Genomic DNA, 27,026 nt, shown 5'->3' on the forward strand with positions numbered 1-27,026 from the left:
ATCTGCACAATTAAAACTGATCTAAAAAAAAAAAATAAGACAAACAGACCCTCTATTCCCTTGTTCACCGTCTCTCTCACCCTCCGTCTCTCTCACCCTCCGTCTCTCTCACCCTCCGTCTCTCTCACCCTCCGTCTCTCTCACCCTCCGTCTCTCTCACCCTCCGTCTCTCTCACCCCGTCCTCTCACCCTCCGTCTCTCTCACCCTCCGTCTCTCTCACCCTCCGTCTCTCTCACCCTCCGTCTCTCTCACCCTCCGTCTCTCTCACCCTCCGTCTCTCTCACCCTCCGTCTCTCTCACCCTCCGTCTCTCTCACCCTCCGTCTCACCCTCCGTCTCTCTCACCCTCCGTCTCTCTCACCCTCCGTCTCTCTCACCCTCCGTCTCTCTCACCCTCCGTCTCTCTCACCCTCCGTCTCTCTCACCCTCCGTCTCTCTCACCCTCCGTCTCTCTCACCCTCCGTCTCTCTCACCCTCCGTCTCTCTCACCCTCCGTCTCCGTCACCCTCCGTCTCACCCTCCGTCTCTCTCACCCTCCGTCTCCGTCCGTCTCTCACCCTCCGTCTCTCTCACCCTCCGTCTCTCTCACCCTCCGTCTCTCTCACCCTCCGTCTCTCTCACCCTCCGTCTCTCTCACCCTCCGTCTCACCCTCCGTCTCACCCCCTCCGTCTCCCTCACCCTCCGTCTCTCTCACCCTCCGTCTCCCTCACCCTCCGTCTCTCTCACCCTCCGTCTCCATCACTCTCTCACCCTCCGTCTCCATCACTCTCACCCTCCGTCTCCATCACTCTCACCCTCCGTCTCCATCACTCTCACCCTCCGTCTCCATCACTCTCACCCTCCGTCTCCATCACTCTCTCATCTCCTCTCATCTAGTGCCAATAAGAGGGGCAGTCTTCCAAAGAAAATATTATTAATAATAATAATAATAATAATAAATCACCAACCCCTCCTCCCTCAGTCTCGCCTTCTGGTACATGTCTACCTGAAATACCTTGTATTACTGCACATTGAACTGGTTACTGGTACTCCCTAGCTCCATGTTTGTGTATTTTATTCCTCTTCACTATTTTGATCTGAATGTTAACTCGTTGGTAAGGGCTTGTAACCAAGCATTTCACAGTAAGGTCTACACTCCTATTTGGCACATGTGACATACATTGATTAGATGTATAATCTCCTGTTAGCTGGTGCCAGCATCAGTGCCACTGTTCAAAGGAGACACTAGTTCTCTAGAGTAAATCTCTCCCCGACGCCTTTAATTACCAGCTCCAAACAGCACTAAGCATAATGCACTGCCAGACACACAGACACCAAATATGACTAGAGGACAATGTTCATAGAGTAACAGACAAGGGTAGTACAAACTGTACAGAGTCTCAAAACACAGCCTGTAGACACTCCACAGCTTGGAGTGTCTTCAAACATGAGTATACAGGGGTTGGGCTCTACTCACCAGATAAGTGGTGTCAGCATATAGACTTCCATGTGTCAAGGTCCTCTCTCCCTAATAATAGTCCCCTAGTTGTGTCTCAAGTTAACATGGAGGAAAGGAGAGGAAGCCAATCGCATCGTTGAGAGGAACCCCAGTCATAGCCTGTCTCTCTGGGTGGCACTAGCTAGAAGACCAGCCCCCAGTCATAGCCTGTCTCTCTGCGTGGCACTAGCTAGAGGACCAGCCCCCAGTCATAGCCTGTCTCTCTGCGTGGCACTAGCTAGAGGACCAGCCCCCAGTCATAGCCTGTCTCTCTGGGTGGCACTAGCTAGAGGACCAGCCTCCAGTCATAGCCTGTCTCTCTGCGTGGCACTAGCTAGAGGACCAGCCCCCAGTCATAGCCTGTCTCTCTGGGTGGCACTAGCTAGAGGACCAGCCTCCAGTCATAGCCTGTCTCTCTGGGTGGCACTAGCTAGAGGACCAGCCTCCAGTCATAGCCTGTCTCTCTGGGTGGCACTAGCTAGAAGACCAGCCCCCAGTCATAGCCTGTCTCTCTGCGTGGCACTAGCTAGAGGACCAGCCCCCAGTCATAGCCTGTCTCTCTGGGTGGCACTAGCTAGAAGACCAGCCCCCAGTCATAGCCTGTCTCTCTGCGTGGCACTAGCTAGAGGACCAGCCCCCAGTCATAGCCTGTCTCTCTGGGTGGCACTAGCTAGAGGACCAGCCTCCAGTCATAGCCTGTCTCTCTGGTTGGCACTAGCTAGAGGACCAGCCTCCAGTCATAGCCTGTCTCTCTGCGTGGCACTAGCTAGAAGACCAGCCCCCAGTCATAGCCTGTCTCTCTGCGTGGCACTAGCTAGAGGACCAGCCCCAGTCATAGCCTGTCTCTCTGCGTGGCACTAGCTAGAAGACCAGCCCCCAGTCATAGCCTGTCTCTCTGCGTGGCACTAGCTAGAAGACCAGCCCCCAGTCATAGCCTGTCTCTCTGCGTGGCACTAGCTAGAGGACCAGCCCCCAGTCATAGCCTGTCTCTCTGCGTGGCACTAGCTAGAAGACCAGCCCATGGCAGCCACATTGTGGTAAGGCCAGACCGGCCCTGCTTCCACAACATTGCCGGAAACTCATGCAAATAACTCTGCCATATTTGCAAACTAGTACTTCTGCAATTACACCCAGCTGTCCGCACAGATGGAGAGGAGAGCGCAAACACATTAAGTCAGTCTGTAAAGACCATGTGTTTTTTACCACACAGGAAATACAACACATACTGTAGGGATAGGAACACTGTGGGTGTGAAACTGACTGATATCAGGCACAATCCTGTAGCCTAATCATACATAGATGAAAAAGACAGGCCTAGACTCATATCATTTAAAAAGGTCAATATTGGTCCATTTCCATTAACTCATTTTAACCAACAACAAAAAACAGAAATGGCCAAGACAGCTAGGCCTACACACAAAACAAATGCCAACAATGGGTCCATTTAGGCCTAGGCTGCATTCAGTTCAACTGAGTTAGGAGCGCTTCATTCTTTCTGTCTAACCTACAACTTTTATAATTAGACTACTTTATGATTAGCATAATGTGTCATTACCTCACAGCTGCTGCACAAGTCTTCATGAAGGAGAACAAAAAGTCACAAGCTGATCAGTTATCCTGCTATGTTCCACATACACCATAACCAGTTCCCCCGTTTGTAGTTCCAACACGTCCCTTTCTTCTCCAGCTGGACTGAATGTTGTTGGGTACACATTGTGTGTCCACTCAGCCCTTTAAGAAATAGTTCAACTAGCTACATTATTTTCCTTCACCTGATACCTAGAGATATGAGGCTTAGCCTAGGTCTATATGAACCTAGGAAGAATAGTACAACACACACACACACACACACACCACACACACTTATCCTGAGAAAGAACAGCTAGGTTGCACATTCACCCCCCCTTGCCTGTAGAAGCTAAACTGGGAGAAAAGTGAGTGAGTAAACTTGCAGTACTGGGGCCTAGCTGAGACAGGCCCTGGGTGCGTCACAAATTAAACCCCATTCCCCTTGGTAGAAGTAGTGCAGCATAAAGGGAATAGGATGTGCTTTGGGACGCAGACGCCGAGGCATAGTCAGCTCGGCCCAGAGACAGTCTATCTGCAGTCACGTGCTCCCCTGGTGGGCCTGCACTGTACGACACTGCCAGGAAGGGAGCGTGGGAGCTGATAGGGGGAGCATAGTAGACCCACCAGCCTCAATTGGCTGGCCACTCTCAGGACAATATCACACACTGAGGGAGGGGCGGCAGGGGAGTGAAAAATAAATTAAAAACAAAACCGGGGAGGGTAGTGGCTAGTGCTGAGCGATTAAACAACATGTTGGTTATTATTTTTTGACGAAGGTTCAATTATTTGAATTCTATTTTTTTTTTCCTGTGAGCTCAAATGTGCATTTTCTCACTGCAGTTTCTTTAGAGATCAATCAGATCAGCCCAAAATGTGTGATTTGGTAGAGAGCCGTTTCCAACAGGCTAATATTCTACACAATTTAGAGCAAAAAATGTGTTAACTACACAATGACCAGAATGCATTGCGAGCCTGATGGAGAGCAGATGCTCCGCGAGACAGTATCTCTACCTGAAAATACATGATCTAAGATATTGATAGATGGTATTCAGCAGTAATATTAGAATGCCTTATTTACTTCAAAGAACTAAAATGGTGATTTTGTCAGACAGCATCAGCAGCAGCTCTATAGAGATGAGATGACTTGGAATAATAAAGTCATCAAATCAAACGTAATATACACTTTTGAAATATTTTATTCAAGTAATGTGAATAAATAGTTATTAATTGATAACTATAATTTAGTCACTGTCATCATGGAACTCTTATTGACAGTTTTATATTCTGTGTTACAACATTCAACCCACAATGAAGTGCATTTAATGTAAAAAATATAATACATTGAAACTGAAATCCATGAATTTCTTCATAATCCAACCAGAACCAAACCGACCTCAAAAAGCACAAATAGCTCAGCACAAGTAGTTGTGTATAGAGGGGGAGAATGAGCCCAGTATCAGAGAACAGAGAGAACAACCCCAACAGGTAATGACAGAGACGGGAGTTCAGCCAGGGGCACCTGGCTAGGGAAAACTAGGTTAGATATGAAGGCAAAGCAGCCGTGTGTGTGTGTGTGTGTGTGTGTGTGATATATATAAAACCGAGAGAGTCCTAGCCTAATTACAAAACAACTGACTGATGGAGAAATAATGGGACTGAGGTTTATTTGCATGTTAGTAAGGTAAGCAGTGGTGAGTGAGTTGTGTGTTTGACAGGTCACATGTACTAGGCTGGCATGATCAGCAGTGGGATAGGTGCCAGTGAGAAAGACTGCCTGGAAGACAAAACCACAGGAAAGACCTACTTCAAATGGAACACTAATCGACTAACAATTAAGCAATTAGGCAGAAGAGGCAGTGCTGTATCAGGATCACAGTCACAGGTAAGAGGCAGTGCTGTATCAGGATCACAGTCACAGGTAAGAGGCAGTGCTGTATCAGGATTATAGTCACAGGTAAGAGGCAGTGCTGTATCAGGATTATAGTCACAGGTAAGAGGCAGTGCTGTATCAGGATTATAGTCACAGGTAAGAGGCAGTGCTGTATCAGGATTATAGTCACAGGTAAGAGGCAGTGCTGTATCAGGATCACAGTCACAGGTAAGAGGCAGTGTTGTATCAGGATTACAGTCACACGTAAGAGGCGGTGCTGTATCAGGATTAGTCACAGGTAAATGGCGTTGATCGGCACGACGCGATAGAATTTACCCATGACTGTATTCATGATGCAGCACTGTTTCGCATGCCTTTTTGCTTTTGTAAAACTTACCAACCTACTCAAATAACAATGAAATACACATGTTCATTCAAACCAAGTCAATTCAAACGATTTCATTCTTCCATCAGAAGATACAGTCCAGACAAAAAGCTGGTTATTAGTTATTTTGGTCATGTTGCTACAGGCGCGACAAAATCATTCATTATTTTTGCATAGTTGCTATGCAAAAGAACTGGTCGTCCATTGTAAACAAAATGTTTGTCACTTGCTAGCTAGCCAGCCAACTTCCGCTAACGCAGTCATGTCAAACACTGAACCTGGAATGACACCTTACTAGCTGCAGTTCTGTGAGTTTTTTCACCCCTATTGGCATTTACTTGGATATATCCATGATAATGGTGATGATGCGTGATTTCGACTGGCTCAGACATATTTTTCTAGGCACCGTTCACTCCATGTATGGCACCACAGAGATAGAAATTCAAACGTGAAACATTGATTCCGAGGTCAGGCAGGCAGACAGCGAGGCTAATACTAACCCCGCTGTACCACACTAAATGCTAGTCTTATACTAACCCCGCTGTACCACACTAAATGCTAGGCTAATACTAACCCCGCTGTACCACACTAAATGCTAGGCTTATACTAACCCCGCTGTACCACACTAAATGCTAGGCTTATACTAACCCCGCTGTACCACACTAAATGCTAGGCTTATACTAACCCCGCTGTACCACACTAAATGCTAGGCTTATACTAACCCCGCTGTACCACACTAAATGCTAGGCTAATACTAACCCCACTGTACCACACTAAATGCTAGGCTTATACTAACCCCACTAAATGCTAGGCTAATACTAACCCCACTGTACCACACTAAATGCTAGGCTTATACTAACCCCACTGTACCACACTAAATGCTAGGCTTATACTAACCCCACTGTACCACACTAAATGCTAGGCTGGAAGCAAGGGGAAATAATGAGTGAGAGGAGATGTATACACGAGAGATGATTCAGACAACATGAATAGGATAGTGAGGCGCAGTGATCATTTTCAGATGGAACTGTTAGCAGGCATAGGTGTCTGTGACAGCCAACACAGCACGACTTGGAACATTGCTCATCCAAATCAGCATCCAGGACACTGCTGTTGACATCTCTTACGTATTCTCTACGTGAAAGGGATAAATGCTGTGGGATTTCAAGCTACAATATGCTAGGCTATAGCCTAGCTAACATCTATGAGGAGTGAAACAAACCACCTGAGATTACCATGTCAACCCTTCTCTCTACCCCTCAGACATCCCTGAAAAGGGAGAAACATATGGGATCAGTAGGGGTTTTGAATAACTAATATATCCACCACAGTGCCCCAATCCCCTTCCTCAGATCCCCCATATCTTTACTACAAATCCAGCTGAGCCACTGGCACGGACCCAAGTCCCAAAGGGCACCATATTCCCTACATTGTACACTACTTTTGACCAGGTTCCTATGGTGGCTGTGCTGTGCTGAAGATTTAGGCAAGAGGAATCTGCTGGAACATGGGTTTAGGTCACGATAACATTGTGGGTCTAAGTAGGTATCCTAGTAGTGAATAGTGTTGGACCAGTAACAGAAAGCTGGCTGGTTCAAACACACAAGCAGACTAGGTGAAACATCTGTTGATGTGCCCTTGAGCAAGGCACTTGACTAATTGCTCTTGTAGGGCATTAGCAAAAAATGACAAAAATGTAAATAACAAGGGTAACTAGGTAGGTCAGCAGACAAATCTTACAGAAACAAAAGGCAACAGGAAAGGCTTTTGTATTCAGATACTGAAATAGTACTAGGCATTTGTTGACTTTCAAATGAATACAAACTAGCACTACTAGATAGTTATGGGGGAGAAAAAAAACAAAATCGATAGTCATGTGACCTGTTTCAGGAAACTAGGCATATGTCGCGGGTCACTAGTTCAAAGGAGAACTGTTTGAAAGTAACGTTATTTGCAAAATGAGTTTTTGGGCAGAAATGCCTTCTCGTACATGTGAACTTTAATGTGCCTAATTAACAAACGTGTATGCTATCCGTAAATATGAATAGCATTGTTAAATTATGAGCCTATTTGGTTAAGCAACAAAGAGAGCAACCTTCTCTCTAGCCATGATTGGCTGAGCTAATGAGTGGGCTGGACATGCCGAGAGATGAGTTTGTATTGGTCTGCCATATAGCACGCTTCTGTCTATTTGAGCTGGTCAGTATGTGTAGGTAATCCTGTCTAAAAATAAAGTATTGCGTAGTAAAACATAAGACTCCACTATGCAAGCATCCATTTCAATAGAACGTCACTGCAACAACTGTTTCAGAGCACTCTCGTCTGAGTGTCCCAGAGCGCAGAACAACTGATGAATTGTGATAGTTATGGTCAGCAAACAAAGCGTAATTAAAATTGTTGCCTGGAACACATGAAAAACAGCCTAACCAGCTCTGCTAGGGCGAGTAAAATGGTCAGAGTTTGGGTGGGGGCTGAAACTTATGGCAATGCACACGGTCAGTGTGAACCAGAGTGGCTTGACACAACGGGCCAAACAAGCTGTACCAACAAAATGGAAACGACACAGGATGTCTTATTTAACAAAAGGGGTTACAGTCTACCATCCATGTATATGGGTAAGAGTCTAGCTACAGTTTTAGATATTATACGGTTCTAATTGTCAGAAAGTTAATGTTTACTGTTAGCTAGCTTACATTACATTTATGATCTGTGTGTAGTAATGTTACCTCAGAATTCCATTTCGCATTGCTAGTTGTAGCCTAATGTTAGCTAGCTAACATTGAACCTTTTTGGTTAACTTATGACAAACGGTTTGTATTGCTAGTACTCTATGGTTCATTGTTTAGCTAGCTAGCTACATGTCTAAACAAAATAACCCAAGTTAGCTAGCTGATGACCCATTAGGTTAGCCAGGTGTGTGACAGTAATTATGGCTATCTATTGCATAATAATGCTAAAATATTTGTATCTGAAATGTGTCTTTCAGCAGCAGTAGAACACACCTGTCTGTCCTCCACCAGTCATACAAGGAGAATGGTCTAATGCCTCCCACCAAAAAGAGAGCTGGCCCAATCAAGCACCGATTACACCTGAAGTATGAGAATTTGTAGTGAGTGGTGAACTTCAAGAACTACACAGAGGATAATGCAATAGTGTTACCAGGACACCACCCAGGAGAAACACCTTGGTGGAAAGCTGCTGCCATCCCATGTGACAAAAACAGCAGTGTGGCATGTCTACAAGGAATCAATGACAACACTTGGTATGATTATTTAATTGATGTCTAACATGATTGGCACTACGTTTATTGACCTCAAAGTATTTCTGTATTTTCCAGAGGTAAGTGTAGTTGGGGTGTCTTCCTTCTGGAACCTGTGGAGAAATTTGCTGCCCCACATCTAAAGCACTAAGCCCAGGACAGACCTGTGCTGGCAGTGCCAGAGGAACAACGATCAGGTCTTCAGACAGATCTGCCAGGAGCTGTTAAGTCAGCCAAGCTGAAGAAGCAAGAGCAACATATCCTGCTTGTTCAGAGTTAGTGGTCTGTCTACCAAAATATGGTTGCTGACTGCAAGACCACCTGACAAGACCTGTGGTTTTGTAGTCTTGAACCAGCAGGCAGACATCAGGATACATTACAACTGACTTTGCTCAACAAGTAAGCAACATGTCCTCCTTTATACGGACTAAGGACATAGATATTCACTCAAAAAATATATAGCCAGGTCCCAATCTATTTTTTTAACTCCTCGCAAATGTGGCTTGTTTGGAGTCTGCTGTGAAGGAATACCACAACAAGTCAACTGCATATCATCCAGAAAAGGCAGCAGCGCAGTCATCAACTACATGCACCATTTCTTCAACTACGGAGTTGGGGAAACACATGTGGACCGGAATTGTGATAACTGCAGTGGTAAAAACAAGTTTGTGCTCCGGTATTGTGCCTGGTGGACAATGGACGAGCTCCATCACAGTCTGGACCTTCACTTCCTGATCACAAGACACACCAAGTTTGTCCCTCACTGGTGCTTCGGCCTCATCAAGGAGAGCTTCAGAAAGACCAGAGTGAACACTGTCTGAGATTGTCACAGTGCTGTCCTTCACAACACCAGCAGGGGTCAACATCCCTCAGCTGGTTGGACTGGAGGATGATACGGTCCTGGTGGAAAGATATGGCTGGCAACAACACCTGACTCCATACTTTAATTCATTTAATGTTGTAATGTCTTCAATTTGTTTTTGTTATTTCCTGTTTTACATCTGCGATGCTCTGGAGCCTGGTGTTGTCTCCAAGTAGCGTTCAGACTCAGTCGGGACCAGGTTTCTGCTGCTGACATCCTTCCTCCCAGAGATGGTCTGCCTGTACAAGCACCACCTGTAGTGGACACAGCTAGACAATCTTAACTTTGAGTTTTGTGATGAAGAGACTGTGGACATCACATGCTAAGTCAATGGCAGGACAGAAACAGGCCCTCTGAATATAGATTTGCTTGTTCACGCGTGGCTCGTACAGACCAGTTCTCAGCACTCTCTGTAGTGCCTCTATTCACATAACTCTCTCCTAACACACGCAGTAAGTTGCTGCTGCTATTAATGTATTTTTAACCCACTGCTCAGCCACTTGATACCCCTGATTGTATGCATACAGTACCAGGCAAAGGTTGACATCTACTCATTCAAGGGTTTCTTTAGTTTGACTATTTTCTACATTGTAGAATAATAGTGAAGACATCAAAACTATGAAATAACACATGGAATCATGTCGTAACCCAAAAAAAGGGTTAACAAATCAAAATATTTTGTATTTGAGATTCTTCAAAGTAGCTACCCATTGCCTTGATGACAGCTGTGCGCACTCTTGGCATTCTCTCAAATAGCTTCACGAGGTAGTCACCTGGAATGCATTTCAATTAAAAGGTGTGTCTTGTTAAGTTAAGGAGGAAATAAATTCCACAAATTAATGCGTTTGAGCCGATCAGTTGTGTTGTGACATGGTAGGGGTGGTATACAGAAGCCCTATTTGGTAAAATACCAAGTCCATATTATGGCAAGAACAGCTCAAATAAGCAAAGAGAAACAACAGTCGTTCCTTTCTTTAAGACATGAAGGTTAGTCAATCTGGAAAATGAAAATACTTTGAAAGTTCTTGACAAGTGCAGTCGCAAAAAAACATCAAGAGCTATGATGAAACTGGCTCTCATGTGGACCGCCACAGGAAAGGAAGACCTAGAGTTACCTCTGCTGCAGAGGACAGGTTGGTAACTCAGAGTTACCAACCTCAGAAATTGCAGCTCAAATAAATACATCAGAGTTCAAGAAAGACACTTCTCAACATCAACTGTTCAGAGAAGACTGTGTGAATCAGGCCTTCGTGGTCCAATTTTTGCAAAACAACCACTACTACAGGACACCAATAATAAGAAGAGACTTGCTTGGGCAAAGAAACGAGCAATGGACATCAGACCAGTGGAAATCTGTGATTCATTTATAATTTAATGCGCACTTAACCAGCATGGCTACCACAGCATTCTGCAGAGATACGCCATCCCATCTGGTTTGCGCTTAGTGGGACTATCATTTGTTTTTCAACAGGACAATGATCCAACACACATCCAGGCTGTGTAAGGGCTATTTGACCAAGAAGGAGAGTGATTGAGTGCTGCATCAGATGACCTGGCTTCCACAATCACCCGGCTTCAACCCAACTGAGATGGTTTGGGATGAGCCGCAGAGTGATGGAAAAGCAGCCAACAAGTGCTCAGCATATGTGAGAACTCCTTCAAGACTGTTGGAAAAGCATTCCAGGTGAAGCAGACAGAGAATGCCAAGAGTGTGCAAAGCTGTCAAGGCAAAGGGTGACTACTTTGAACAACCTCAAATATTTATCACATGACCTCACATGTGAATCCTTAAAGAGGTGGGTGGGGCTGGCTTAAGAGGGTGTGAACAATGCTGAATGGTTGTAGACAAAGGACAGCTCTGCAGCAGAGGTACCAAAACATTCAAAGGCCATTTTCTCAAAATTGACGTTACAAGTTTATCAACTTTCAAAGCAGAATTACTTTCCCATTGTTCCTCATATGCAGTGTATGATAAACCATTTAGTAGCTCTGTCTCTACTTTTATCCAATATAATAAAAACAATTAAAAATGTTGCAACATAAGATCAAATTAAGGTGGTTGGTCACATAATCTGGATATTTTTGACGATTAATCATATAGTTAACAAAAATCACTATATTTTTGTGCCAAAACTCCAGTATTTTGAATTCATAGGTTGTCAATTTGTTTTCAGCACCCCCCACCACTGATCAAAAATTGTTCTCGCATGGCTCTTTCATCCATCTGCAGCAGACATCTGGTGAGAAATATGTTTGAAAGATCAAATAGCAATACAATCGCAATATGGTGATAATATCATCAAGTCTCTGGCAACTACCAGCCCTACTATTAGACCACTTCCTCCCACAGGCAAGTGTCAGAAATGCACCAGGCCCAGTCTTGGGGAATGAGGAAGTGTCTGGGGTAGTGATATTCTGCAGTTCTGTCTAGTTCTCTGTCGGGCTGGTTAGAACAAGTGGCCTGGCTGACGAGCTAGGGAGGGAGCACTGGCCTGGTTAGAACTGATCCTGGCTGGCTGGAGAGGGGAGCCCTGGCCTGGTTAGAACAAGTCCTTGTGGCCTGGCTGACTAGCTGGGGAGCGAGACCTGGCCCTGTTAGAATGGATCCTGGCTGGCGGCGAGGGAGAGTTGGCCTGGTTAAAACGAGTCCTGGCTGGCAAGGGAGGGAGCACTAGACTGGTTAGAACGGATCCTGGCTGGCTGGCAGGGGAGGGAGCGCTGGACTGGTTAGTCCTTGGGCTGGGAAAAGGAGAAGAACGGCAAAAGGGAGGTAAGTGTCCTGCCAACTCACTATGCCCACACTACTTTATTTACATCCACAGTGGAGAAACGAAGACCTAGGCCTAAATGTTTAAGGTCACACAAATGCCTGGCCATCGCGGAAACAAAAACAGTCATCTCTAACACAGAACTTTCTCTTAATTAACAGCTGACACAGCTGTACCTTAGTAACAGCTTGACAGCCAAATCAACCACCACTAGAAAGCGCACACAGATACACATTAAAACAGGGATAGTTTGTTCACCACATGCCCTCTATACATGCTACATCCTTAGACCTCTCACGAAACATACCAGTAGGCTACGTTTGCAACTTATCTCCTCCAACCCCCAGCTAACACATATCACTAACTCACCACAAGCACATGGGATTTCCCCCCCTCAGGCTGTGTTTGTAACCCTTCACTGCAGCCAAGGTGACAAGGAGCAATCTCCTGGAGTGCTCTGATAGGACTACAGAAGATCGAGGCCTCCACGGGGATCCTGCAAGGTCTGGGGGACAGTATGAAAATGTATCTGCTCTGGATAATATCATCTGCTAACTCACTAAATTGTTATTTTTTATGTAATTTTGTTTAACAAGCAGCGACTAGCTGGCCCTTCAGAACGGCACAGGTTTTTGTAATGATTAAGCGCCAAAACAGAATAAAACAAAAGGGACTGGAACAAGCAGGGATTAGACAACCTGCTAATTTTCATTTGTAAAACATTTTCATACGGCGTGCCTAGTGAACAGGCTACAACCCAAGGCTGGACACAGACAGGTAGGGTGCATTTCATTCCAATGGAATTGGACTCCTACAGTATCTGTGTAGTCAACGTACTCTTGCCATTTTACACAAGATGGGAGCGAGCTAGATAGGAATGAGAGAGGAATAAACTTCAAAAGAAAAAAGGGAACACAAGAAGGAACAAGATTGCTCAAAAGAGCATTGGCACAAGACCGAGAAAGGGAGAGATGGTGCAAAAGAGTGCACAGGAGACAGATGGCAAAATAACACGAGAGACAGAGACTGATACGGCAGTGGTTCACACCAAGGTTATTATAAAACAAAAACAGCAAACTAACCTGTTTGGGGAAAAAAAATAACTATACTGAAACTATTATCTTGACTCAAAATCGAATGGGGTTTAATCTGGTTTTTTTCTTCTTTTAAAATCTTCTGAAGCAGGTGGGTCACATTGAGACTGACTATATAACTTAAAGGTGAACTCAGCGAGAAGATGTTGTCACGAGCAGCAGTGCAGATACTGAGTGGTAAGACTAAAACACCTGACTGTAGACAGGAAGTCGTGGAGAGAAGTCAGGAGAGGTGCATCTGCTACAGCCAAAAGGCAGACACGAATGTGGTTTTCCAACAGCAAGGCTCAGATCAGCATTGCAGTGTTGACATTGTATGTAAAAATGCTTTCTTTATAACGTTGAAATAAACACCCATATCACACTCACAAGCGGGAATCATAATATAATATTCTGTGTTGTACAGTCAATTAGTGAGAGAGCCTCAAATATGACATTTATTTGTATATAGCCACTGTATACATAAATCGCAGCAAGTTGGTTCCTGTTTCAGTCATGTCTTTGCTCAGTCGACTGCAGCCAAAACTCAACACGAGTGAGGGACAAATGCCACTACTGGGTCAAAAGAGCGGAAAAAGAACCACGCTTCATAAAGACAAGGTTTTTATTCCGGCTGGGCTGAGGTGAGAGTCCAGAGAGGAGCAGAGCGGGGTGGAACGTGAGCAGGCAGGCGTGTTGACATGTCACCACGGGGAAATGCAAACACTTTCAGGAAGTTGTACTATTGACTGCCCCACCCCCTGCCTTACTGGAAGCATTTAGGATCAACCAAGGACTGCACACATCCTCCGGTTTCACTCCCTCCCGCCAACCCTTGTTTTTTTCCTCCCTCACTCCACTCATGACAGTGAGGGAATAAGAAAGAAGACATGTCAGAACATGAGCAGGACTGCCCACCCCACAACACACCTGCAGCATCACACAGGCTGAGAGAGAAACAACTAACTGTAGCACTAGTCTAGCAACGCCTCCGAATGAAGTCAACAGATTGGACGTTGAGAATTAGCATACAGGTGTCTCCGGCTGAAAGCGATAGTGGTGTGACTGAATGATAGGAATTTTGAGGGGGCCTCTTGTTTTGTTTATTGAATTCCTCTGTGACAGAGAATGTAGGCTGGTTCTTAGAACAAAGTAGCCACTGCCGGGTTGGTAGCAAAACATTTTAGCAGCTTTAGCTAATTGGGCTAACAGTCCCGAGACATGTAAGACACCCGGTTCAAACCCAGTCATTCACAAGAGCAAAATTAAATAGTGAGTGGAACAGCCATCCTTAGAAGTGCTATGACAGGGATATTCAACTGTATTGTTAAGGGGCCGAGTTACGTTTTTGACACACTCCCTTCTGACGTGTCCCTTCTAACATAAGAGGGGAACAGAAGGCACGACCACGTTAACTTCTTGGATATAGGGGGCGCTCTTTTAATTTATGGATAAAAAAAGTGCCCGTTTTAAGCGCAATATTTTGTCACGAAAAGATGCTCGACTATGCATATAATTGGCAGCTTTGGAAAGAAAACACTAAGGTTTCCAAAACTGAGAACTCACAGAACTCATGCTACAGGCGAAACCAAGATGATACTTTAACCAGGAAATGGGCAGAATTTTCGAAGCTCTGTTTTCTATTGTCTCCTTATATGGATGTGAATGCGCCGGGAATGAGCCTGCCCTTCCTATCGTTTCTCCAAGGTGTCTGCAGCATTGTGACGTATTTGTAGGCATATCATTGGAAGATTGGCCATAAGAGACTACATTTACCACGGGTCCGCCCAGTGTCCTTTGTGTAAATTGGTGTGTAATCTACAAGCTGCACGCAGTCATCCACTGATTGAGAGGAGAGAGGAGGCTTTCAACGAACGATATATCATGAAGAGATATGTGAAAAACACCTTGAGGATTGGTCCTAAACAACGTTTGCCATGTTTCAGTCGATATTATGGAGTTAATTTGGAAAAAAGTTTGACGTTTTGAAGACTGAATTTTCATTTTTTTTGGTAGCCAAACGTGACGCACCAAACGGAGCAATTTCTCCTAAACAAATCATCTTTCAGGAAAAACAGAGCATTTGCTATCTGAGAGTCTCCTCATTGAAAACATCTGAAGTTCTTCAAAGGTAATGATTTTATTTGAATGATTTTCTGGTTTTTGTGAAGAGGTTGCCTGCTAATGCTAACGCTAAATGCTACGCTAGGTGCGCTAGCTGTTACACAAATGCTTATTTTGCAATGGTTGAGAAGCATATTTTGAAAATCTGAGATGACAGTGTTGTTAACAAAAGGCTAAGCTTGAGAGCTAGCATATTAATTTCATTTCATTTGCGATTTTCATGAATAGTTAATAAAATCCTGTTAAGTAGGCAGCGAATTTTCGCAGCTTTTTGTTAAAAATCGCGCAACATTTCAGCGTCCTGCTACTCATGCCAGGAATATAGTATATGCATATGATAAGTGTGTGTGTATAGAAAACACTCTGAAGTCTCTAAAACTGGTTAAATCGTGTCTGTGGCTATAACAGAACGTGTTTAGGAGTCAAAATCCTTCGAAAAACTGTTCACCAAAAATAAAAAATAATATTCATCCGCCAGTCAATGTATTGTCTAAGGCTGAAGAAAATACATGGCGATCCCCTGTAAACGCCTACAGCTTCCACACGATGTCGCCAATGCTGTCATTTTGGGGCTGCTTTATCCTTGGTTTGGTGACGTATAAGCACTTCCTTTCTTGGGGCTCACCACAGGATGTTATGAAAGTGAAAACATGGAGTATGATTTCAAGACTTGCTGCTATCGAATACAGATCGCCCCGTGATCAATTTGATAGATTATTAACGTTTATTAATACCTAAAGTTGGTTTAGATAAGTAGTTTGAAGTGATTTGTAAAAGTATATAGGCAACTTTTGTAATTTTAAAAAGTGACGTTGCGTCTTGTAAAGGGGCATTTTTCTGGATCAGACCGGTCTTCAGCAAATCACATTTTGGGTATACAATGACGGATTTAAATCGGGAAAAAGACCCAATTGTGATGTTTATGTGACATATAGGAGTGCCAAGAAAGAAGCTCGTCAAAGGTAATGAATGTTTTATATTTTATTTCTGCGTTTTGGGTAGCGCCGGCTACCGCGAAATCTGTTGTTTTGTTGACGGTCTGGTATTCTGGGGGGTGCATGCTATCAGATAATAGCTTCTCATGCTTTCGCCGAAAAGCATTTTACAAATCTGACTTGCTGGCTAGATTCACAACGAGTGTAGCTTTAATTCAGTACCTTGTATGCGTGTTTTAATGAAAGTTTGAGTTTTATCGAAAACTATTAGGTGGCGCTCTAAAATTTCCGCTGATTTGATCCCGCCACAGGGACCTAGTCCATAACAAGATTTATTAACGTTGCGTTATGGTAATGAGCTTGAGGCTGTATTCACGATCCCGGATCCGGGATGGCTCGACGCAACAGGTTAAGGAGTCTTCACTGTCTTATCGCCCAAACGGCAGAGTCAAATTCATATGAAGAAAATGTATTTCAGCATACAACATTTGCTTCAGAAACCGGCAGAAACATTTTTAAACAAATTGAGTGTTTGATTATATCTGTTCTCTTCTACCATTTCTTGCTGGCAAAGTCCCCAGATGTTGTCTCTGGTTTTGAAACTGAATTGAGGGAACTGAACTTGGAAAACAATCAGAAGTTGAAATGATAGTTTGTAAATTTGATACAGACAATGAATGCAATATCTAAAATACTGACATTGAATATATAGATAAACTAAATTAAACTGAATGCAATATTCATTCAATTAACTTTCAAATCATGAAATAAAAGTTCAATTTAGGAATTCAATGATTCAATTTGTGCAGTACAAACTCCTAAATGCTAATAAAAGCATTGAAATTGCTACACTGAAATCCTGCAACTACCTCCCCTAAGCAACCTAAGAAATATGCTCTACCCTCTTGTGACGTTGATTCAGTGACTTATCAATGAAGTGGCATTTTCTATATATTTAGGAACAAAAGACAATTATCAAAAACAAATAGGCCTACCTGTTTGTACTTTGTGGTGGCAGTGTAACCATCTACCACGTTGTCCTTCCAAACTGGGGATTTCACCGGGCAACACCTGTTTCCACGGTGATGTTTTAGCGTATACCCTTATCATAACCTCTATGTCTACGGTTAGACCTATGTTAGCCATTGTCGCACGTGCTAGGCTATCCAGGGACAGTGAACTTGGCAACGTGTCATAATCTCACGTTTGCAGAGGGAACATAACCTATACGCATGGAGAAATTAGAACATTTTAGCACCACATAATGGACAGTTCACGGCTCCACACACTCAAATGCATGAATGGCTGGTAGCCTTATGTCACATGCTGACTAGACCGGACATGTTGACACGCATGTTGATTTGGACCATCCACACCAGATGTGATCAGGACACGTAGGTAGAAATACCAAAAACTATGAACCAACTATTTTAATTTGGGGACAGTTCGAAACACATGACACATTCATGGCCATTTAGCTAGCTAGCTTACTGTTGCTAGACAACTTGTCCTGGGATAAACACTGGGTTGTTAATTTACCTGAAAAGCACTCCTTTTTTTCTGGCTCTTTGTGGAATTTTGACTCATTTTGTTCTCTACTCTGACAATCCACAGATGAAGGGGGAAACTCCTTCTGGAGGTTGAAAACCAACTTGAAGGTATATTACCACCACCAACTATACTGGAGTATGGACCTCAGTTCATCTTTCAATCAACCACGTGGGTATGTACTCCTAAAACCAATGAGATGGGAGAGGCGGGACTTGCAGCGCATCAAGAGTCACTAATAGAACCAAGTTCTATTTTAGCGCCAGACTATACATGCGCTCGTGAGCAGTTTGGATGAAATGAATGAATAACAGGCATAAATTCATTTTGCAATGCCCGCACGTGTTGCATATTCTGTCTGCCTCCCCACTCACAGAATGGAATTCGCAAAATGTTCAAATGTTTCCAACCTGCAATGTAATTGTCTTTACCACCAGCCAACCAAAGCGTTGAAATGTTGTTTTCATTCCACCAGCCAGCTGATTTTTTTTGCTGTTTTGCTGCTAATCTACTAATGATTATTCCAATAGTGTAAATGCCAATGGGCAACCCCATCCAGCCTATTTATTTATAGCCACTATGCTGCATCAGTTGGGCTACAGGTGATAAAGTGTATTGCTAATAGCATACCTGATAATATGGACCATGCAAAGGCTGTATGCATGGTCAAATTTGTCAAATCATTTTACCAATATATTAGAGATGGCGCAGGAGGAGATGGCTGCCGTTTTACGGGCTCCTAACCAATTGTGCATTTCTTTCACACATTATTTGTAACTTATTTTGTACATAATGTTTCTGCCACCGTTTGTTATGACTGAAAAGAGCTTCTGGATATCAGGACAGCGAACACTCAACTCGAACTAGACAAAAGGTTTTTTCTTTAATGAGTCGGATGCGACAGATTTACTTCAGACATCAGACAAGGCCCAAATCCCTGTGATTCACATTTAATTTAAATTTAATTTTACCTTTATTTAACCAGGCAAGTCAGTTAAGAACACATTCTTATTTTCAATGACGGCCTGGGAACAGTGGGTTAACTGCCTGTTCAGGGGCAGAACAACAGATTTGTACCTTGTCAGCTCGGGGGTTTGAACTCGCAACCTTCCGGTTACTAGTCCAACGCTCTAACCACTAGGCTACATGAAGAAGATAGGTTTTGGGGACGTAGGTCAGGGTGCCTTGTAAGGATCCGACAGCGGGTGAGTAATCACCCTCTACCATCAGTCCTATTAGTCAACGTGTAATCATTGGATAACAAACTGGATGAGCTCCAATCAAGTATATCCTACCACCGGGACATTAAGAACTGTAATATCATGTGTTTTACAGAGTAGTGGCTGAAAAACGACATGGATAACATACAGCTGGCGGGGTTTTCGGTCCATCGGCAAGACAGAACAGCTGCCTCCGGTAAGACAAGGGGTGGAGGTCTGTGTATATTTGTAAATAACAGATGGTGCACAAAATCGAATATTTTGGAAGTCTGGAGGTTTTGCTCGCCTGAGGTAAAGTATCTCATGATAAGCTGTAGACCACACGATTTACCAAGGGAGTTTATCTGTATTTTTTGTAGCCATCTATATACCACCACAAACCGATGCTGGCACTAAGACCGCACTCAATGAGCTGTATAGGGCCATAAGAAAACAGGAAACACTCATCCAGAGGCGGCACTCCCAGTGGCTGGGGACTTCAATGCAGGGAAACTTAAATCCGATTAACCTCATTTCTACCAGCATGTTGGATGTGCAACCAGAGGGGGAAAAAAAATTCTAGACCACCTTTACTCCATACACAGACGCGTACAAAGCTCTCCCTTGACCTCCATTTGGCAAATCTGACCATAATTCTATCCTCCTGATTCCTGCTTACAAGAAAAAACTAAAAGCAGGAAATACCAGTGACTCACTCAATAAGGAAGTGGTCAGAAGACGCAAATGCTAAGCTTCAGGACTGTTTTGCTATCACAGACTGGAATATGTTCTGGGATTCTTCCGATGGCATTGAGGAGTACACCACATCAGTCACTGGCTTCATCAATGATGTCATCCCCACAGTGAACATACGTACATACACCAACCAGAAGCCATGGATTATAGGCAACATCCTCACTGAGCAACAAGTGGCAGGACTCTTACAAGAAATACACTATACCCTCTTACGAACCAATACAGGACTAAGATTTAATCATACTACACCGGCTATGGCGCTTGTCGGATGTGGCAGGGCTTGCAAACTATTACGAACCAAAGGGAAGCACAGCCGCAAGCTGCCCAGTGACACAAGCCTACCAGACAAGCTAAATAACTTCTATGCTCGTGTCGAGGCAAGCAACACTGAAGCTTGCATGGGAGCATCAGATGATCTGGACGACTGTGTGATCACGCTCTCCTTAGCCAATGTGAGTAAACCCTTTAAATAGGTCAACATTCACAAGGCTGCATGGCCAGACCTAACCATAAACACCAATGCCTTTCTTCAAATCAATACACAGAAGTATATATTTTTTAAACATGCATACTTAGTTAAAATAAATGCATGTTAGCATGTAAATTGTGCTGCTTCTCTTGCGTTCAGAGTCAGGGTATATGCAACAGTTTGGGCCACCTGGCTCGTAGCGAACTGTGTTTCTTCCTAACAAAGACCGTAATTAATTTGCCATAATGTTACATAATTTTGACTTAACATTGAAGATTGCACAATGTAACAGCAATATTTAGACGTTTTGTTTTCGAAATGATAGTTTACGGATTTGACCATTATTAATGTCTAAGGCTCGAATTTCTGTGTTTATTATAATTAAGTCTATGATTTGATAGAGCAGTCTGACTGAGCGGTGGTAGGCATCAGCAGGCTCATAAGCATTCATTCAAACAGCAGTTTACTGCATTTTGCTCTCAGCTCTTAGCAATGCTTGAGGCACAGCGCTGTTTATGACTTCAAGCCTATCAACTCCCGAGATTAGGCTGGCAATACTAAAGTGCCTATAAGAACATCCAACAGTCAAAGGTATATGAAATACAAATGGTAGAGAGAAATAGTCAACGTGTCATAATTCCTATAATAACTATAACCTAAAACTTCTTAACTGGGAATATTGAACTACAAGCTTTCATATGTTCTCATGTTCTGAGCAATGAACTTAAACAGCGTTTTTGCATGGCACATATTGCACTTTTACTTTAATCTCCAACACTGTTTTTGCATTATTTAAAACAAACTGAACATATTTCATTATTTATTTGAGACTAAATAGATGTATTATTTAAAATAAGTTAAAATAAGTGTTCCTTGTTCATTCAGTATTGTTGTAATTGTCAATCGGTATCAGCATTTAAAAATCTTAAATCGGTCGACCTCTAGTTCAAATGACCTGTTATATTTCTTGTTTTTCTACATTATTATTCTTCATTTCTTATAGTAAATACCATTACTACTACTAATAATTTTTAACTACATTGTTAGTTAAAGGCTTGTCAGTAAGCATGTCACTGTAAGGTCTACACTTGTTGTATTCGGCACGTGTGACAAAATGTTTTGATTATTTGGTTCACCCCCTCCCGGGCCCGACCTTTCTCCTGCCCGATCCCCCGGGACTCAAAAGTGGTCCCCTCAAGCATTCTTGTTGATTTAGAATAGGCAATGTTTTTCTATTAAAAAGTATGCTTTGAGAGCAGAAACCTGAAAAACATGTGGGAAATCTGTCTTTTGCCATGGTAACATTTTAGCATCGAGTATAGTTTTGGTATCGAGTAAAGTGAAACTAAACCTGGTATCGAAGTCAAAGTTCTGGTGTTGTGACAACACACCCATTCCAGAGGCCTGCCGGACTGCATTCTGTGAGTGCCTTAGAATCCTTCTTTGAGGAGATCCCAGGTTGGTGGTCAAAGGAATAAAAAAATGAACTGAAATATTTACTACAAAAACATGAGAAAAAAACAAGTAATGCCTCCCACTGCCGGGACTGGAGAGAAAGGTTACTGGTCAAAAGCAGTACACTGTATAGGGAACAGTAGGGCTGGAAATTGCCAGGGACCTCACAATACCGAAGTGACTATACAATATGTATTGCACTTCTCTTGATTATATATGTATTACGATTTCATTGCGATTCTGTGTTCCAAACATATTGTTCACCACATGTCTGCTGCAGAATGACAAGAGAGCCATGAGAAAACCAGTGTTGATCAGTCATGCAAAAAAAGTGCCTAAAACAAATTGGCTCCCTATTTAAAAAGATGGAGAACAAGCTACAAAAGACAAATACTGGAGTTTTGGTGCAGGTACAGACAACTAGCACAAAACTGATAGCGATAGTCAAAACATGGTCAAAGATAATATCCCGATATGTAACCATATAAAAAAATTGAGATAGGGAATAGAATGCAATTTGGGAAGCAGGACAGTTGCCACATTCACCTGTCCCAGGTCAGAGTGATTTGAAAGTTCTAACATCTCAAAAGGAACACCAGGTCACTATTGATGTGTTACATCCTGAGCAGAACAACCAGAGTTTCACCCCCAGGGTTTTTACTAAACCACCCCACCCCCAGTGACTGAAAGGGGGTTGAAAACCACCCCCCCCCAGTGACTGAAAGGGGTGTGAAAACCACCCCACCCCCAGTGACAGAAAGGGGGCGTGAACCACCCCACCCCCAGTGACAGAAAGGGGGCGTGAAAACCACCCCACCACCAGTGACAGAAAGGGGCGTGAAAACCCCACCCCCACCCCACCCCAGTGACGGAAAGGGGGCGTGAAAACCACCCCACCACCAGTGACAGAAAGGGGCGTGAAAACCACCCCACCACCAGTGACAGAAAGGGGGCGTGAAAACCACCCCACCCCCTTTCCACTAGATGTTGGAACAAGGCTGTGGGGACTTGCTTCCATTCAGCCACGAGCATTGGTGAGGTCAGGCACTGATGCAGGCCAGTCAAGTTCTCCCACACCGATCGAGAAACCATTTCTGTATGGACCTTTGTTTTGTGCACAGGGGCATTGTCATGCTGAAACAGGAAAGGGCCTTCCCCAAACTGTTGCCACAAAGTTGGAAGCACAGAACCATCTAGAATGTCATTGTATGCTGTAGCGTTAAGATTTCCCTTCACTAGAACCAAGGAGCCCAAACCATGGAAAACATACCCAGACCATTATTCCTCCAGCTCCTCTGCCATGGAAATCCATTTCCTGAAGCTCCCGATGAACAGATGTGCGGACGCTGCTTCCAGAGGCAGTTCAGAACTTGGTAGTGAGTGTTGCAACCAAGGACAGATGTTTTTTTACACACTACGCACATCAGCACTCTTCCGGTCCGGTTCTGTGAGCTTGTGTGGCCTACCACTTTGCGGCTGAGCCGTTGTTGCTGCTAAACATTTCCACTTACAGTTGACCAGGGCAGCTCTAGCAGGGGATACATTTGACAAACTGACCTGTTGGAAAGGTGGCATCCTATGATGGTGCCACGTTGAAAGTCACTGACCTCTTCATTAAGGCCATTCTACTGCAGTGTGTGTCTAGGGAGATTGTATGGCTAGGTGCTCAATTGTATACACCTGTCAGCAACAGGTGTGGCTGAAATAGCCAAATCTACTAATTTGAAGGGGTGTCCACCAATGTTACCTCTAAGCTGCATGTGAGTGGGCGCGCAGTAGCCCGAGACTATTCCCTTTAGACTACACCCCCTTCTGCAGAGCACAGAATAAATATCTGCCCACGGAGAGGAGCACAAGTTTAACTTCCCTCACTTTTCCCCGTTAGTTAACACCAGTAACGTTTCCCATTACTGTTTCGATCGAATCAACGCAATATTAGCCACTTTCAATGCAACATATCCCGAAACAAAAAACGAATCGTGGGAGAGATTTTGTTGTAGGCAGAACGCGTGTCGGGATAGGATTCTAATTCTATTGCGCACAACTCAAACTGTGCTCTACACGGACCGGTGCAGCATAACCAATCAGAGCTTCAGTAGGCCTATCTGCAAATAGACCATTGCCATGTATGGATCTGTGCCATTCACTTTGAACTGGACTGTGTTTACAGCTGAGGTCCTGAGTAAACGCGCTTGTTTTGAGATAAAAGCAAGAGCTGCATGTAACCACGTGCACATTGTGTTCATACCCTTTGCTAGTTCGTGAGTTCTTAGCCCAGTTATAGATCATTTGTGGACAGCAAAAGGGGAGTGATTTCTAGACATCTTTTAAAAGCAAGTCAGTGGGCAGTGTTATATTTGGCGACAGCCTTGAATAAGCTAAGCAGCCAATAAGCAAAGGGTAGTATCATTTGTTTGATTCTCAGTAATAATGCTATGGTTTATTGCATCAAAGCATATTTTCAGTCACCTTGTCTGAAGGATAAGTGGATGAACAGCTTATTGCCAAGTCCTGCATGTTTATTTCAAAGGTCTCATGGAATGTAGGACTGCATTGAACACCACACATTGGCTGCTACTGTAGGCTGAATGACAGAACAGCTATTTCCATGTTAAAATGTTATGGGATGCATTTTTCCCATTCTTTGGGATGGTAAGCCACTCTGGTAAGCCTACATTATAATCAGATAGCCACAGAAGCCTACTTGGCTTAAAGTGGGTACAGCCACTGTGTCCACAGTTGCACAGAATTTTCACAACGGCGAGGTTTGCGCTCAGCAGACCTGAAATTTGCTCAGTGCCTGAAAACAGAGGGAAAATTGGTGTCCACATTCTTTTGTATATATAGTGTAGTCTGCAACATGTGGCGTGAGAACACTCTCATACTCAATTCCCCTCCCTGCCTCAGAGCATGCTAGACAGTGCCATTGTGGTGGAAAGTGGGCTAGAAGGGAGTCACCAGGCAACTGCCTCTGAGCTTTTTAATGAGTCATAATCTCCCGTCACCAATCTAAATCAGGTCCCTTCCAGAAGGCTAGCACTCCGGGTCGGGCTGCCTAACCAGCCCTGGTCAGATAGTTAGTGAAGGGAGGTCACCTTCCTCTCCTGCAGACCCGGGTTCAAATACCACAGCGTTTTCTTTAGCCTGTCTTAGAGTGACAGGTGAGTGGGGTCTAACATTTTGGGACTTGCACAAGGCAAACTCAAATCAAGCCCAAATGAAGTATTTCTAACTATTTCAATAGATTTTGAAAATCAGGTCTGCCGTCCTGTTCTACATGGGCTGGAAGAGACGGTGTTGGACCTTTAGTAGGACTGGGGATTCCCAATGTTAAGAGGAGAGACGGGGAAGTTCCGTGTCTACAGGGTTTGTTTGAACTTTCACTTCAATTTAAGATAGGTGACTATTTTACTGAAGGCATTTTCAGAACGGCACGCCTGCACATGCACGAACGCACACCATTTAGGCCTTACGGTTTGCTCTTAGAACAAGTTTTCATATAACCAAACAGAACCAAGGGACGTAATATTAACACGGAGGGAGACATAACATGTGACAGGCACTTCCTGTGGCAGTCACGTATGCGTGTTCAGATTGGTCATAGGATTATGACGCATGATATAGTCAATCACCTTGAGAAAGTAGCCTTGAGCCAACTCTGCTCAAGTCATTCATCCTCCCATGGCCTGGCGGTTGGCCTAGGCCATGCAATCACAGCCTGAGGATCGAAGACTCCGGATGCCACAAAAACAGTCAGAATAGGGAATGCCTGTTGCCATAAGAACAAGCGGGTATCTCTGGGGAGTGGACAGACAGGAGCTCCATCGGGACCAGCTCCTTTCCCTCCACGGGAACAAATATTAACACTGAAAGCAGGAGGCGCAGCACCAGGAGGCGCAGGGAGAGAAAAGAGAAACTACTGTATTGGACTTTGCATCCTGTCCAGGGGGTGTACTTGTACATAATGCTGCCTCACGCTAGATAAACAGGAGATTGGCCCATAGGGCAGAAGCCTTTCTGGCTTGGACAAGGCTTACCTACAGTTTTAAGACCAGCTTACCGCCCACAGCTCCTAACCCAGTGTTTTCCATTGGCGTCAGGTAATCAGCCGGTCACATACTCATTTTCCCCTTCACATTAACTAGGCGAATTTCCTTTTAAAAGTTTCTATTCACTCATCCTTTGAGCCCTCTCCCGCTACAATAAACGATAAGCATATTCTCGCAATCTATTGAGAGGATAGGAGAGAGTCAGTCAAAGTGAGGGATGACAGGGAAACACAGACAGAAAAAAGTGAGATGTTAAACTCGCAAAAATCTGTCCAAAATAAGCCCAATGCGTTTCTATGGGTTTATTTTGGACCTAAAGCTTGACGCCTGCCTTCCCACCTTTGGGACAAACACTCCCACTGTTAAGGCGGAGACATGAGCATCTCGTCATTATATACAGATCTCTTGTTGCAGTCGAATTTCTTTACATGGAGGGGCATGATGCTCATGAATTATCAAGTCCCATGTAATGTAAGTAGTAACAATGAGTTGAAATCCACAACTTATTGTTTCACACATTTATTTAGGACCATTTTATGTGTTTCACATAGCCAGCCACACAGAGTAGTAGAGCATAGTAGGGTATTTACTCTGATTGACAACTGAACAGCAAGCGTTAACTAGTTTATAAAAAGGTGACTGAATAAAGTCTCGCATCAGGGCAAGTAAACCAAAGAAAATACTTTATTATTTTGATTTGTCGGTGGATTGCTAGACAGTGATGCTCAACTTGGAGTGACTCATCTCACCATGCAGTGCAGCCTACCGAATCACATCGGAGAGAGAGCTGTTCATTTGGCTCCCTCATTCGCATAGGCTACTGGTAGCAGGCCTAAGCTTTTTGCCATTTATCTGAAGATAAACTATATAAACATTAGAAGATTGTGAATCATCACTGCAGGAACAATAGGTAGTGGACAGCATCATTCTGCCCCAAATATAATAATTAGGGCCCTAGTGGAATCCATAAAACTCAACAATATTCAGAAAAGTGTTGACATTTGTAGGGAATCAACTAAATGTATTGAACATTTACTAATTAGCCAAAGTTTATCATAAGACATGAACAAAATGCATCAGGTGTTTCAAATTTCATGCAACTTTCTGAAGAGGCAACGAGAACGCCCCCGTGTGCAATGCACACATCTTCCAGATGGAAGCTTTCTGAAGAGACAACGAGAACGCCCCCGTGTGCAATGCACACATCTTCCAGATGGAAGCTTTCTG

At 43.8% G+C, this 27,026-nt stretch overlaps 1 protein-coding gene across 2 annotated transcripts in view; it reads right to left on the bottom strand.

Annotated features, from left to right (window-relative positions):
• Positions 1-27,026, bottom strand: part of LOC112244035 (protein tyrosine phosphatase type IVA 2) — a 48,846-nt gene that overhangs the window by 16,235 nt on the left and 5,585 nt on the right. The gene's annotated exons all lie outside the window — the stretch shown is intronic.

Source organism: Oncorhynchus tshawytscha, linkage group LG31, assembly GCF_018296145.1.
Source record: "Oncorhynchus tshawytscha isolate Ot180627B linkage group LG31, Otsh_v2.0, whole genome shotgun sequence".
NCBI classification, from domain to species: domain Eukaryota; kingdom Metazoa; phylum Chordata; class Actinopteri; order Salmoniformes; family Salmonidae; genus Oncorhynchus; species Oncorhynchus tshawytscha.